The sequence below is a fragment of the Aotus nancymaae genome, unplaced genomic scaffold (assembly GCF_030222135.1).
Source record: "Aotus nancymaae isolate 86718 unplaced genomic scaffold, 86718_ANA_hifiasm-v0.15.2.pri h1tg000011l, whole genome shotgun sequence".
In the NCBI taxonomy this organism is placed as follows: Eukaryota; Metazoa; Chordata; class Mammalia; order Primates; family Aotidae; genus Aotus; species Aotus nancymaae.
The window spans coordinates 21585786-21598001 of NW_026988422.1; the positions used below are offsets into that span (position 1 = coordinate 21585786).

The window sequence follows — 12216 nt, forward strand, 5'->3', positions numbered from 1 at the left end:
GGATGACAGTTTTTTTTTTTTTTTTTTTTTCTTTCACCACTCCCTGCTGGGCTGGATAGTTTCCATTCAGAAGTCTGAATGGATTAAACATCCTTTTAATATTATTTGTGTATTTTCTCTTGCTGCTTTCAGGATCCTCTCTTTGTCTTTGGCTATTGAGAGCTTGATCATTTATGCCTTGGTGTAGTCTTATTTGAGTTGAATCTGTTTGGTATTCTCTACATTCCTGTATTTGGATATTTATCTTTTTAGTTTCAGAAATTTTCTCAATTACTATTTCTTTGAATATGCTTTCTACCCCTTGCCCTTGCTCAAGTTCATCTTGACTATCAATAATTCTTAGATTTGGTCTTTTGAGGTAATTTTCTATATTTTGTAAGCAATCTTCTTTCTCTTTCATTTTTCTCTTCTGCGTATTTTCAAAAGGCCTGTCTTTGAGCTCATCTATTCCTTCCCCTGCTTCATACATTCTGTCATTGAGGACCTCTAGTGAATTTTTTAGTTCAGCAAATATATTTCTCAGTTCCAAAATTGCTGCTTGATTTTTAAGAATAATTTCAATCTTTTTGTTAAATTTCTCTGATAAGTTTCTGCTTGCCTTGCCTTTCTTTCTCTTCCCCTTCCTCTTTCTTTTTCTTTTTCTTTCTTTCCTCTGAGATGGAGTCTTGCTCTGTTGCCCAGGCTAGAGTGCAGTGGTGTGATCTTGACTCACTGCAACCTCTGCCTCCAGGATTCAAGCAATTCTCCTGCCTCAGCCTTCTGAGTAGCTGTGACTATAGGTATGTGCCACCACACCTTGCTAATTTTTTGTATTTTTAGTAGAGATGGAGTTTCACTGTGTTAGCCAGAATGGTCTCAATCTCCTGACCTTGTGATCTGCCTGCCTTGGCCTCCTAAAGTGCTGGGATTACAAGCATGAGCCACCAAGCCTGGCCGATTTCTCTGATAAATTTCTGAATTACTTTTCTGTGTTGTGTGGGAAGGCGGGCTAGGGGTTCATGCCCAGCAGACCTGAAGGATGAACTTCCTATAGCATGGTACTGCTGAACAGCCTCTAATTTGGTGTCTCCTTTGGCTGAGTTACAGAGCAGAATTTCCAAGGCTAGGGGTGGTAGTCCCACTTCCCCCCTTTGTTTCTCTTTGTCTTCAGGGATATTTCTTACTTCAGGTACCTGTGATGCTTTCCATGGATTGGTGTAGAGACAGGGCAATTGCTAGGGAACCCAAAATGATGGGAAAGCTGGTTGTCTATCTTGATCTGACCTTTTCCAGAGTAGAAATCATGAGTTGGGGGAAATTTTCTTAGCGCTTGGTGCCAGGAAGATTGGTGGGAGTGGCATCACAGATATGGAAATCTTTTTCTCTTACTGTCTGCTTGGAGTTTTTTCACTTCTCTGTGGCCCTGCAAACTGACTTATTCTTATATTTGAGTTCTGAGATATTTATAGTAATAATCTTAGTGAGGTATATTTGTTTTGGTTTTCTGCTTGGGCAGTGAAACTATCTTGCTTCTATCTAAGAAAAGATCAGGGAGGGAAGTATGTGAGGTATAGTTTACACATAAAAATTACATTTTAAGTACTCATTTCAATGAATTTTGATAATTATATACATCTGTGTAACCATCAGTCAAAACAAGATATAGAATGTCTTAAATTCTCTAAAATTTTTTTCCTGACACTTTCCAGTCAATTCCCACCCTTACCCCTTTCCAGAGGCAATTAAATTCTGACTTCTATCACCATAGCTTATGCTTACATGTTCTTAGAGTTCATATAAATAGAATCATATGGTATGCAAAGTGTGTGTATGTTTTTGTCTTTTACACAACATAATGTGTTTTTTAAGATTTGTTCAAGTTGTTGAATATGTCAGTGATTTGTTCTTTTTTTATTGCTCAGTAGTAGGTAGAGAGAGAAACACTTTAAAAGTATCCATACTTCAGACACACAGATGCAGGCAATAATTATTGATTTTTTGGGGGTGCATTTCATTTTAGTTTTTTTTTTTCTTTTTTTCTTTTTTACTAGGCAAAGAACTTTATTAACCTTGGTTTCAAACTTGATTCCTAGGCTTCTTTGGCTTAATTAGCTGCAAAGAATGAATTGTGTATAAGCAAAAAACTGAAAAGAGCTGCAGTGTCCCAGGGGCTTGGACTTAAAAACATTAGAGATCTAGATTTTATCAGATCCATAAACAAAAATTTCTTAAAAAGCAGTTATAATATAAAATAGCAGCTCCCAGTAACTTCTTCAAGTTTTATCTTCAGAAGTTGACTCAATTCAGTTTGCCTCATTCTTGGAAGCCTCATGAAAATTCTCCACAAGATCTGGAACTTCATCATCCTCCTCCTCTCCAGTAGCAAGTGGTGCTTTTCCATCCACAGATTGTTTGGGCAGAGCTTCAGCCAGTCTCCTTAATAGTCAGGCTGTCTGCCCCAAGCTGGTTTAAGATGCTGGGTAGCATTTCTGTCAGCTGCTTTGTCTCAGCATGGCCTGTGATGGTGAAAGTGTTCGCTGCCAGAGATGTCTGAACTTTAGGGTTGTTAAAGTGGATCACTGTTCCTTGGTTTGTAGACATATTCACCTCTTCAATGCCAGAGATATTGTTTACCCCTAACTTCTTTAAGGAGAACTGAAGTTTTTTATCATCTGCTGTGGCTGTTCTATGAACCACCTTCTTCTTTCTGCGAGCAGTTCCTTTCCCACCAGTGTGCACTTGTGCCTGCAGTTTGGCGAGTTTTTCCTGGTTCATGATTGTTTCTTTCATCTTGTTGGAGCGGATAAGGGGTCGCACGGGGGACTAGGGTTGGTGCTCAGGGGGTCTCGGGTGGACCAGCTGAGATTAGGTGCACACACGTGGGGACTTGAGATGGCAGCTCCATTTTAGTATTTTTTATGTTTAGTTTTTTGTTATGTTGAAATTAACAAAGACCACCCAAATGAGAACATAGGCTATTCAGATTTTGTTCTGGCAAAGGAATCAACCACCATCCTTTATATTTGGCAGAGACTCAAAGGCAGGCAGAAGAGTGGGAGAGCTTTGTAGTGAAAAAAGAGTAGGCTTTAAGTATGTTCTTATTGTAAGTTGTTGGCATGGGAAGCTGGAGGCAGGCTGTATACAACGGAGACATTTCTATGTGATTGGTTTGAGAAGCATATTTGGCTTTCTCTAGTCAATATTGAGTTGGAAGTTTTGTGAATGAGGGAGCTGCAAAAATTAGGGAATCTGGCAGTCATTGGCCATTTCCTGTTTATTCTGGGCTGATGAGTGCAGATATTGTGGTTTGACTTCCCAGACTGGTTGCTGCAGAGGTTGTAGGTTAGAATTCTGTTATCATATATGGTTGTATATAATTATAAATTATATTGTATAGTCAGTCTTTTGGTTATATTTTGTTATGTTTTACAGATTTATATAGAATTTTACATCCTAATTTTTTTTCACTTAACATTAGAATATAAGCACTTTTCAGTTGTTACGGATTTTTTTCTTTATATAAATTTAATGGCTGTGTAACAATCTAGTAGATGCGTTCTTCGTTTATTATTGGAAATGTAGTTTTTATTCAGTGTAAGGGCTCTTGGGTTCTTGCCGAGTTTAAAATGAAGAAACTGAGGCAAGCACAAGAAGATCCAATGCTAATTTATTCAGCTCCCAGGCGAGGTTCTGCGGTCTGACCAGAGGGGCCGGAGAAGTCACACGGACTCCTCTCAGATGTGGGGTTTTATAGGGAGCAGGGCAAGCTTGCTATTGGCAGGTACTGCTATTGGGTAGATTTACAAGACTCGATTGCTATTGGGTAGCTAAGACTCGAATGCTATTGGGTGGATTTACAAGACTTCTTTTGCATTTTGGAGGGGTTCTTTAAGGGAGGGCTAGGTGCTGTGGGGGGGGGGTGGGTGTGTCTGAGCTCCCGGAGAGGAAGGGGGTGTGTGTCCGTGCTCCCAGCGAGGCGACTGGCCTTACATTCAGTTTTTCTCTTCTTACAGCAATGCTATTATGAATATCTGTGAGCATTAAGCCTTCAGCATATTTAGTATTATTTCCCGAGATGAGACTGCTAGTTGTAAAATAGTTAGGTTATAGGTCTTTATTTATCTTGTTTAATTAATTTCCAAAATGATTCACCTAGTAATCTGTAACTGTCAGTTCAGTGGTATTCTTATTAGCTTTCAAAATATAGAAATATTTTTATTAACTTAGTAAGTGAAAAATATAATTTTGTATTTAATTTATATTTTATCATTACTAGTGAGCTTGATTATTTTCCAATATACTTATTAACCAGTTGAGTTTTTTCTTTTTATGAATTGTCTTTTCATATCCACTTTTTTCCTATTTATTGTTTCCTAGTAATTTATATTACCTTGTATAAATCTTTACATATTAAATTAATCTTTTGTCTGTTATAGTTTTGTAAAATTTTCCCTAGTTCATTATTTGTATTCATATAGCTCTAATTTATGTAATTCATATTTTTTCTTTTGTCAGATCTATTGACTTATCCTTAGTGATTTATTTTTATCCTCTACAATCCAGAGTTTTGATTGAATTTTCATTTCTATTTTCATTTACATTTTAGTGTTTTGATATATCACATTTTGACATTTTTATTTTAGCCAAATTTGGTTTAGTATATAGAATGACTCCAAAATGATGTTTCCTCCAAACAGCCCATGAGTTGCACCACATCATTTGTTAACTGTTGCTTCCCTCTTGCACTGAATGTGGTACTCCTTTGTCATATATTAACTTGAAATGTACTAGGATTTATAACTGGGATAACTATATTTTTCTATCTTTCTACCTGTTCTTGTTGTAATCCCATGCTGATTTCATTTTTCAGTCTAAAGACTGACCAACATACTCCATAGACTGGCCTTTTTGGAATATTTAAAAGGAAATACAATGTGTGTCCATCAGCAAAGACTGCATACCTATAGTTAAACAAATATATATATATATATATATATATATATATATATATATATATATATGTATTTTAGAATAGGGAGACTACCCTAGGGAGGGCTTGTTACAGAATTCGAACTTGTATTAGGTGATTTTAGACAAAATTCAAAGAAATATGAATTGATATTGTCAGAAACTGGAGATAATTCTATCCTTTGTTATCCTAAGAAGTTTTATCTAGATGGTAGGAAGAATGGCATGAGGCTACGTAATAGGTAAAGAAGAAGCAGTTGCATATGTTAGCTGGATAAGGGGAACATTTAATTATTAGTATGGTTCGTACAATATTCTTACAGTTATCACTACCCAGACATGATTCCACAGTGGTTTTATTTTTGTCTTGCTTTTCCAGTCTTAGAGTGGCTTTGTTTGATGTTGATTTTCTGTGAAATTATTCATGTACTAAAGGAGAACACCATGGCCTAGCCCTTAGTGCCAGGTAAACTGCAGTTTATAGCTGTTAGAGGTTTCTTATTTTTTCTTTTGTTAAAAAATCAATTTATTACTTTTAAAGTAGTTTTTGTAGCTAAAGATGCTAGAATATGTTGCTAAGCAGGTATGTTTCAATAACTAGATAAGAAAAAATTTTCTTCTTATTAGGCAACAATTTGTATTGGTTGATTTATATTATATAATTGTTGGAAAACAACTATTGTAACAGTGTAATTATATACTGTCACATGTCACTTAATGATAGGCATAGGTTCTGAGAAATGCATTGGTAGACAATTTGGTCATTGTGTAAATGTCACAGAGTGTACTTACACAAACCTATATGGCATAGCCTACTATACACTTAGCTATATAGTATAGCCTATTGCTTCTAGGTTATAAACCTATACAGCATGTTGCTGTACTTAATACTGTAGCAGTTATAACAAAATGGTAAGTATTTGTGTATTTAAGTATATCTCAACATAGAAAAGGTACAGTAAAAAGTATGGTATTATAATTTTACAGTTCCACCCATAATATGTAGCTCATTGTTGGCTATAATGTCATTATGCAGCACATGACAGTATGAATTGAAATAGTGTTCTTGGAAACAACTCTTCTAAGTATATAAGTATCTTCTACTCTTTTTATTTACGTGATTTCTCTATTTACATTTTCTTTTCCTCTCTACTTTGAGAAAGTAATACAGATTTTATTTCCTCCATATAATAGTCTAGCAGGCAGCCATTTTTAATTCTAGCAGATAAATAGAAGATTTGAAGTAACTTTTATTTTTCTGAGAGTAGTTCAACCCCCTGAATCACTTCAGTATTTTTGTGTAGCTAGGTGCATCCACAAAATTCAAGTTACTGTAGAAATAAAGTGAATTTTAAAAAATAAAACTGTTTATAGAAGCTATTATAGAAATAAAACTAATTCCGAAAATCCTACAGGAATCTCTGTTGTGTATGAATTAGGCTAAGTGAGATAAGCTGCCTATAATATTCTGATTTTTTACCTGAACTGTGCAACATTAGCTAAAGCAGTCATTTTAACTGACTCAGAAGATAAAAATCTGGCTAACATCACTGCAAACATTTTATACCATTGGAGTAGTCTCACTGCTGTTTTTTGCAACCCTTCCCTTTTAGTCATTTTCTCATACTGGCAAACATAAATTGTTTGACAAAAGAAAATTATTTGAGGTAAAATAATATCTTTAACAAATATGTGTTTTGAGGAGAGCATTGTATTAATATTTGGTAATAGGATAGTCAGATTCTTGAGTTAATAATACTCAGAAACTTACTGGGTCAGGTGGAGATTTAGATAAGGAATTACATAGGGCATAGTCACAGAAGGCAATTTGTCTAAAAATTGTAATTACTTGCTTTAATGTGATTAAGTATAGGCAGAGATTAATATTCAAGATGAAAATTCCAGATGCTAGAACAGTAGAGGAAAGAGTGATATGGGAGGAACTATGATACTGGACCAGAATTTAAATACTCAGCTTGATCCTGAAGAACTAGGATTACAGATCATTTAGGAACCAGTAGCAAAACTACTTCAATGCCAAGTCTACTGACCAAAGTTTTTGTTAAAAAAATTCCTTTATCTAGCAGGTGGATTACTTTTTTTTTTTTAATTGCATTTTAGGTTTTGGGGTACATGTGAAAAACATGCAAGATTGTTGCATAGGTGCATACGTGGCAGTGTGATTTGCTGCCTTCCTCCCCTTCACCTATATCTGGCATTTCTCCCCATGCTATCTCTCCCCAACTCCCAACCCCCCGCTGTCCCCTGCCACTCCCCCCCAACAGACCCCAGTGTATAGTGCTCCCCTCCCTGTGTCCATGTGTTCCCATTGTTCAATACCCGTCTGTGAGTGAGAACATGCGATGTTTGATTTTGTGTTCTTGTGTCAGTTTGCTGAGAATGATGGTTTCTAGGTTCATCCATGTCCCTACAAATGATGCAAACTCATCGTTTTTGATGGCTGCATAATATTCAATGATGTATATGTGCCACATTTTTCCTGTCCAGTCTATCATCGATGGGCAATTGGGTTGGTTCCAGTTCTTTGCTATTGTAAACTGTGCTGCAATGAACATTTGTGTGCATGTGTCCTTATAGTAGAACGATTTATAATCCTTTGAATATATACCCAGTAATGGGATTGCTGGTCAAATGGAATTTCTATTTCTAGGTCCTTGAGGAATCGCCACACTGTTTTCCACAATGGTTGAACTAATTTACACTCCCACTAACAGTGTAAGTGTATCTATTACTTCACATCCTCTCCAGCATCTGTTGTCTCCAGATTTTTTAATGATCGCCATTCGAACTGGTGTGAGATGGTATCTCAATGTAGTTTTGATTTGCATTTCTCCAATGACCAGTGATGATGAGCATTTTTTCAAATGCTTGTTGGCCTCATGTATGTCTTCTTTTGTAAACTATCTGTTCATATCCTTCGCCTACTTTTGAATGGGCTGGTTTGTTTTTTTCTTGTAAATCTGTTTTAGTTCGTTGTAAATTCTGGATATCAGCCCTTTGTCAGATGGGTAGGCTGCAAAATTTTTTTCCCATTCTGTTGGTTGCCGATTCACTCTATTGACTGTTTCTTTCGCTGTGCAGAAGCTGTGGAGTTTGATCAGGTCCCATTTGTCTATGTTGGCTTTTGTTGCCAATGCTTTTGGTGTTTTGGTCATGAAGTCCTTGCCTACGCCTATGTCCTGAATGGTTTTGCCTAGATTTTCTTCTAGGGTTTTTATGGTGTTAGGTGTTATGTTTAAGTCTTTAATCCATCTGGAGTTAATTTTAGTGTAAGGTGTCAGGAAGGGGTCCAGTTTCTGCTTTCTGCACATGGCTAGCCAGTTTTCCCAACACCATTTGTTAAAGAGGGAATCATTTCCCCATTGCTTGTTTTTGTCAGGTTTGTCAAAGATTGGATGATTGTAGATATGTTGTGTTGCCTCCGAGGCCTCTGTTCTGTTCCATTGATCTATATCTCTGTTTTGATACTAGTACCATGCTGTTTTGATTACTGTAGCCTTGTAGTAAGTCTACAAGGCTACAAGGCTATAGTTTGAAGTCCAGTTGTGTGATGCCTCCCACTTTGTTCTTTTTGCTTAGAATTGACTTGGCTATGCGGGCTCTCTTTTGGTTCCATATGAAGTTTAAGGTGGTTTTTTCCAGTTCTGTGAAGAAGATCATTGGTAGCTTGGTGGGGATAGCATTGATTCTGTTAATTACTTTAGGCAGTATGGCCATTTTCACAATATTGATTCTTCCTAACCATGAACATGGAATGTTTCTCCATCTGTTTGTGTCCTCTCTTATTTCATTGAGCAATGGTTTGTAGTTCTCCTTGAAGAGGTCCTTTACATTCCTTGTTAGTTGTATTCCTAGGTATTTTATTCTCTTTGTAGCAATTGTGAATGGCAGTTCGTTCTTGATTTGGCTCTCTTTAAGTCTGTTATTGGTGTATAGGAATGCTTGTGATTTTTGCACATTGATTTCGTATCCTGAGACTTTGCTGAAGTTGCTTATCAGTTTCAGGAGATTTTGGGCTGAGACGATGGGGTCTTCTAGATATACAATCATGTTGTCTGCAAATAGAGACAATTTGACTTCCTCCTTTCCTATTTGAATACCCTTTATTTCTTTTTCTTGCCGGATTGCTCTGGCTAGAACTTCCAGTACTATATTGAATAGGAGTGGTGAGAGAGGGCATCCTTGTCTAGTGCCCGATTTCAAAGGGAATGCTTGCAGTTTTTGTCCATTCAGTATATTGGCTTTTGGTTTGTTGTAAATAGCTTTTATTGTTTTAAGATATGTTCCATCAATACCTAGTTTATTGAGGGTTTTTAGCATAAAGGGCTGTTGAATTTTGTCGAAGGCCTTCTCTGCATCAATTGAGATAATCATGTGGTTTTTGTCTTACGTTCTGTTTATGTGGTGAATTACATTTATAGACTTGCATATGTTGAACCAGGCTTGCATCCCCGGGATGAATCCTACTTGATCATGGTGGATAAGCTTTTTGATGTGCTGTTGCAATCGGCTTGCCAGTATTTTATTGAAGATTTTTGCATGCAAGTTCATCATGGATATTGGCCTGTAGTTTTCTTTTCTTGTTAAGTCTCTGCCAGGTTTTGGTATCAGGATGATGTTGGTCTCATAAAAAGATTTGGGAAGTATTCCCTCTTTTTGGATTATTTGGAATAGTTTCAGAAGGAATGGTACCAGCTCCTCTTTGTATGTCTGGTAGAATTTGGCTGTGAACCCATCGGGACCTGGGCTATTTTTTGGGTGGTAGGCTCTTGATTGCTGCCTCGACTTCAGACCTTGTTATTGGTCTATTCAGAGTTTTGACTTCTTCCTGGTTTAGGCTTGGGAGGAGGCAAGTGTCCAGGAATTTATCCATTTCTTCCAGGTTTTCTAGTTTATGTGCATAGAGTTGTTTGTAATAATCTCTTATGATGGCTTGAATTTCTGTGGAATCTGTGGTGATATACGCTTTATCGTTTTTTATTGCATCTATTTGGTTATTCTCTCTTTTGTTTTTTGTTAATCTGGCTAGTGGTCTGTATATTTTGTTGATCTTTTCAAAAAACCAGCTCCTGGATTTATTGATTGTTTGAAGGGTTTTTTGTGGGTCTGTCTCCTTCAGTTCTGCTCTGATCTTAGTTATTTCTTGTCTTCTGCTAGGTTTTGAGTTTTTTTGATCTTGCTCCTCTGGCTCTTTCAATTTGGACGACAGGGTGTCAATTTTAGATCTCTCCTTGCTTCTCATATGGGCACTTATTGCTATATATTTTCCTCTAGAGACTGCTTTAAATGTGTCCCAGAGATTCTGGTATGTGGTGTCTTCAATCTCGTTGGTTTCGAAGAACATCTTTATTTCTGCCTTCATTTCATTGTTTATCCAGTCAACTTTCAAGAGAAAGTTGTTCAGTTTCCATGAAGCTGTGCGGTTCTGGGTTGGTTTCTGAATTCTGAGTTCTAACTTGATTGCACTGTGGTCTGAGAGACTGTTATGGTTTCCGTTCTTTTACATTTGCTGACACGTGATTTACTTCCGATTGTGTGGTCAATTTTAGAGTAGGTGTGATGTGGTGCTGAGAAGAATGTATATTCTGTGGATTTGGGGTGGAGAGTTCTGTAAATGTCTATTAGGTTTGCTTGGTCCAGGTCTAAGTTCAAGTCCTGGATATCCTTCTTAATTTTCTGTCTGGTTGATCTGTCTAATATTGACCATGGGGTGTTAATGTCTCCCACTATTATTGTGTGGGAGTCTAAGTCTCTTTGTAAGTCATTAAGAACTTGTCTTATGTATCTGGGTGCTCCTGTATTAGGTGCATATATATTTAGGATCATTAGCTCTTCTTGTTGCATTGATCCCTTTACCATTATGTAATGTCCTTCTTTGTCTCTTTTGATCTTTGTTGCTTTAAAGTCTATTTTATCAGAGATGAGAATTGCAACTCCTGCTTTTTTTTGCTCTCCATTTGCTTGGTAAATCTTCCTCCATCCCTTTATTTTGAACTTTTGTGTATCCTTGCATGTGAGATGGGTTTCCTGGATACAGCACACTGATGGGTTTTGGCTTTTTATCCAATTTGCCAGTCTGTGTCATTTGATTGGAGCATTTAGTCCATTTACATTTAGGGTTAATATTGTTATGTGAATTTGATACTGCCATTTTGATGCTAGCTGGCTGTTTTGCCCATTAGTTGATGCAGATTCTTCATTGTGTTGATGCTCTTTGCCATTTGGTATGTTTTTGGAGTGGCTGGTACTGGTTGTTCTTTTCTATGTGTAGTGCCTCTTTCAGGAGCTCTTGTAAAGCAGGTCTGGTGGTGATGAAATCTCTGAATACTTGCTTGTTCACAAAGGATTTTATTTTTCCTTCACTTATGAAGCTTAATTTGGCTGGATATGAAATTCTGGGTTGAAAATTCTTTTCTTTAAGGTTGTTGAATATCGGCCCCCACTCTCTTCTGGCTTGTAGGGTTTCTGCTGAGAGATCTGCTGTGAGTCTGATGGGCTTCCCTTTGTGGGTAACCCGACCTTTCTCTCTTGCTGTCCTTAGCATTTTCTCCTTCATTTCAACCCTGGTAAATCTGATGATTATGTGCCTTGGGGTTGCTCTTCTTGAGGAATATCTTTGCGGTGTTCTCTGTATTTCCTGTACTTGAATATTGGCCTGCCTTGCTAGGTTGGGGAAGTTTTCCTGGATAATATCCTGAAGAGTATTTTCCAGCTTGGATTCATTCTCTTCATCACATTCAGGTACACCTATGAAACGTAGATTAGGTATTTTCACATAGTTCCATATTTCTTGTTGACTTTTTTCATTCCTTTTTACCCTGTTTTCTCTAATCTTGCCTTCTCGTTTTATTTCATTGAGTTGATCTTTGACCTCTGATATCCTTTCTTCTGCTTGGTCAATTCTGCTGTTGAAACTTGTGCATGCTTTGCAAAGTTCTTGTGTTGTGTTCTTCAGCTCCATCAATTATATTCCTCTCTACGTTGTCCATTCTCGTTAGCATCTTGTCAAGTCTTTTTTCAAGGTTCTTAGTTTCTTTGCGTTGTGTTAGAACATGTTCTTTTAGCTCACGGAAGTATCTTATTATCCACTTCCTGAAGGCTGATTCTGTCATTTCATCACACTCATTCTCCATCCAGTCTTGTTCCCTTGCTGCTGAGGAGTTGTGATCCTTTGTAGGAGGAGAGGTGTTCTGGTTTCGGGTGTTTTCATTCTTTTTGTACTGGTTTCTTCCCATCTTTGTGGATTTA

At 37.1% G+C, this 12216-nt stretch overlaps 1 protein-coding gene and 1 pseudogene across 8 annotated transcripts in view; one reads left to right on the top strand and one right to left on the bottom strand.

The window, feature by feature from the left end:
- Positions 1-12216, top strand: part of STXBP5L (syntaxin binding protein 5L) — a 440807-nt gene that overhangs the window by 24037 nt on the left and 404554 nt on the right. The window lies entirely within an intron of this gene.
- Positions 2174-2769, bottom strand: LOC105725001 (transcription factor BTF3-like; annotated as a pseudogene).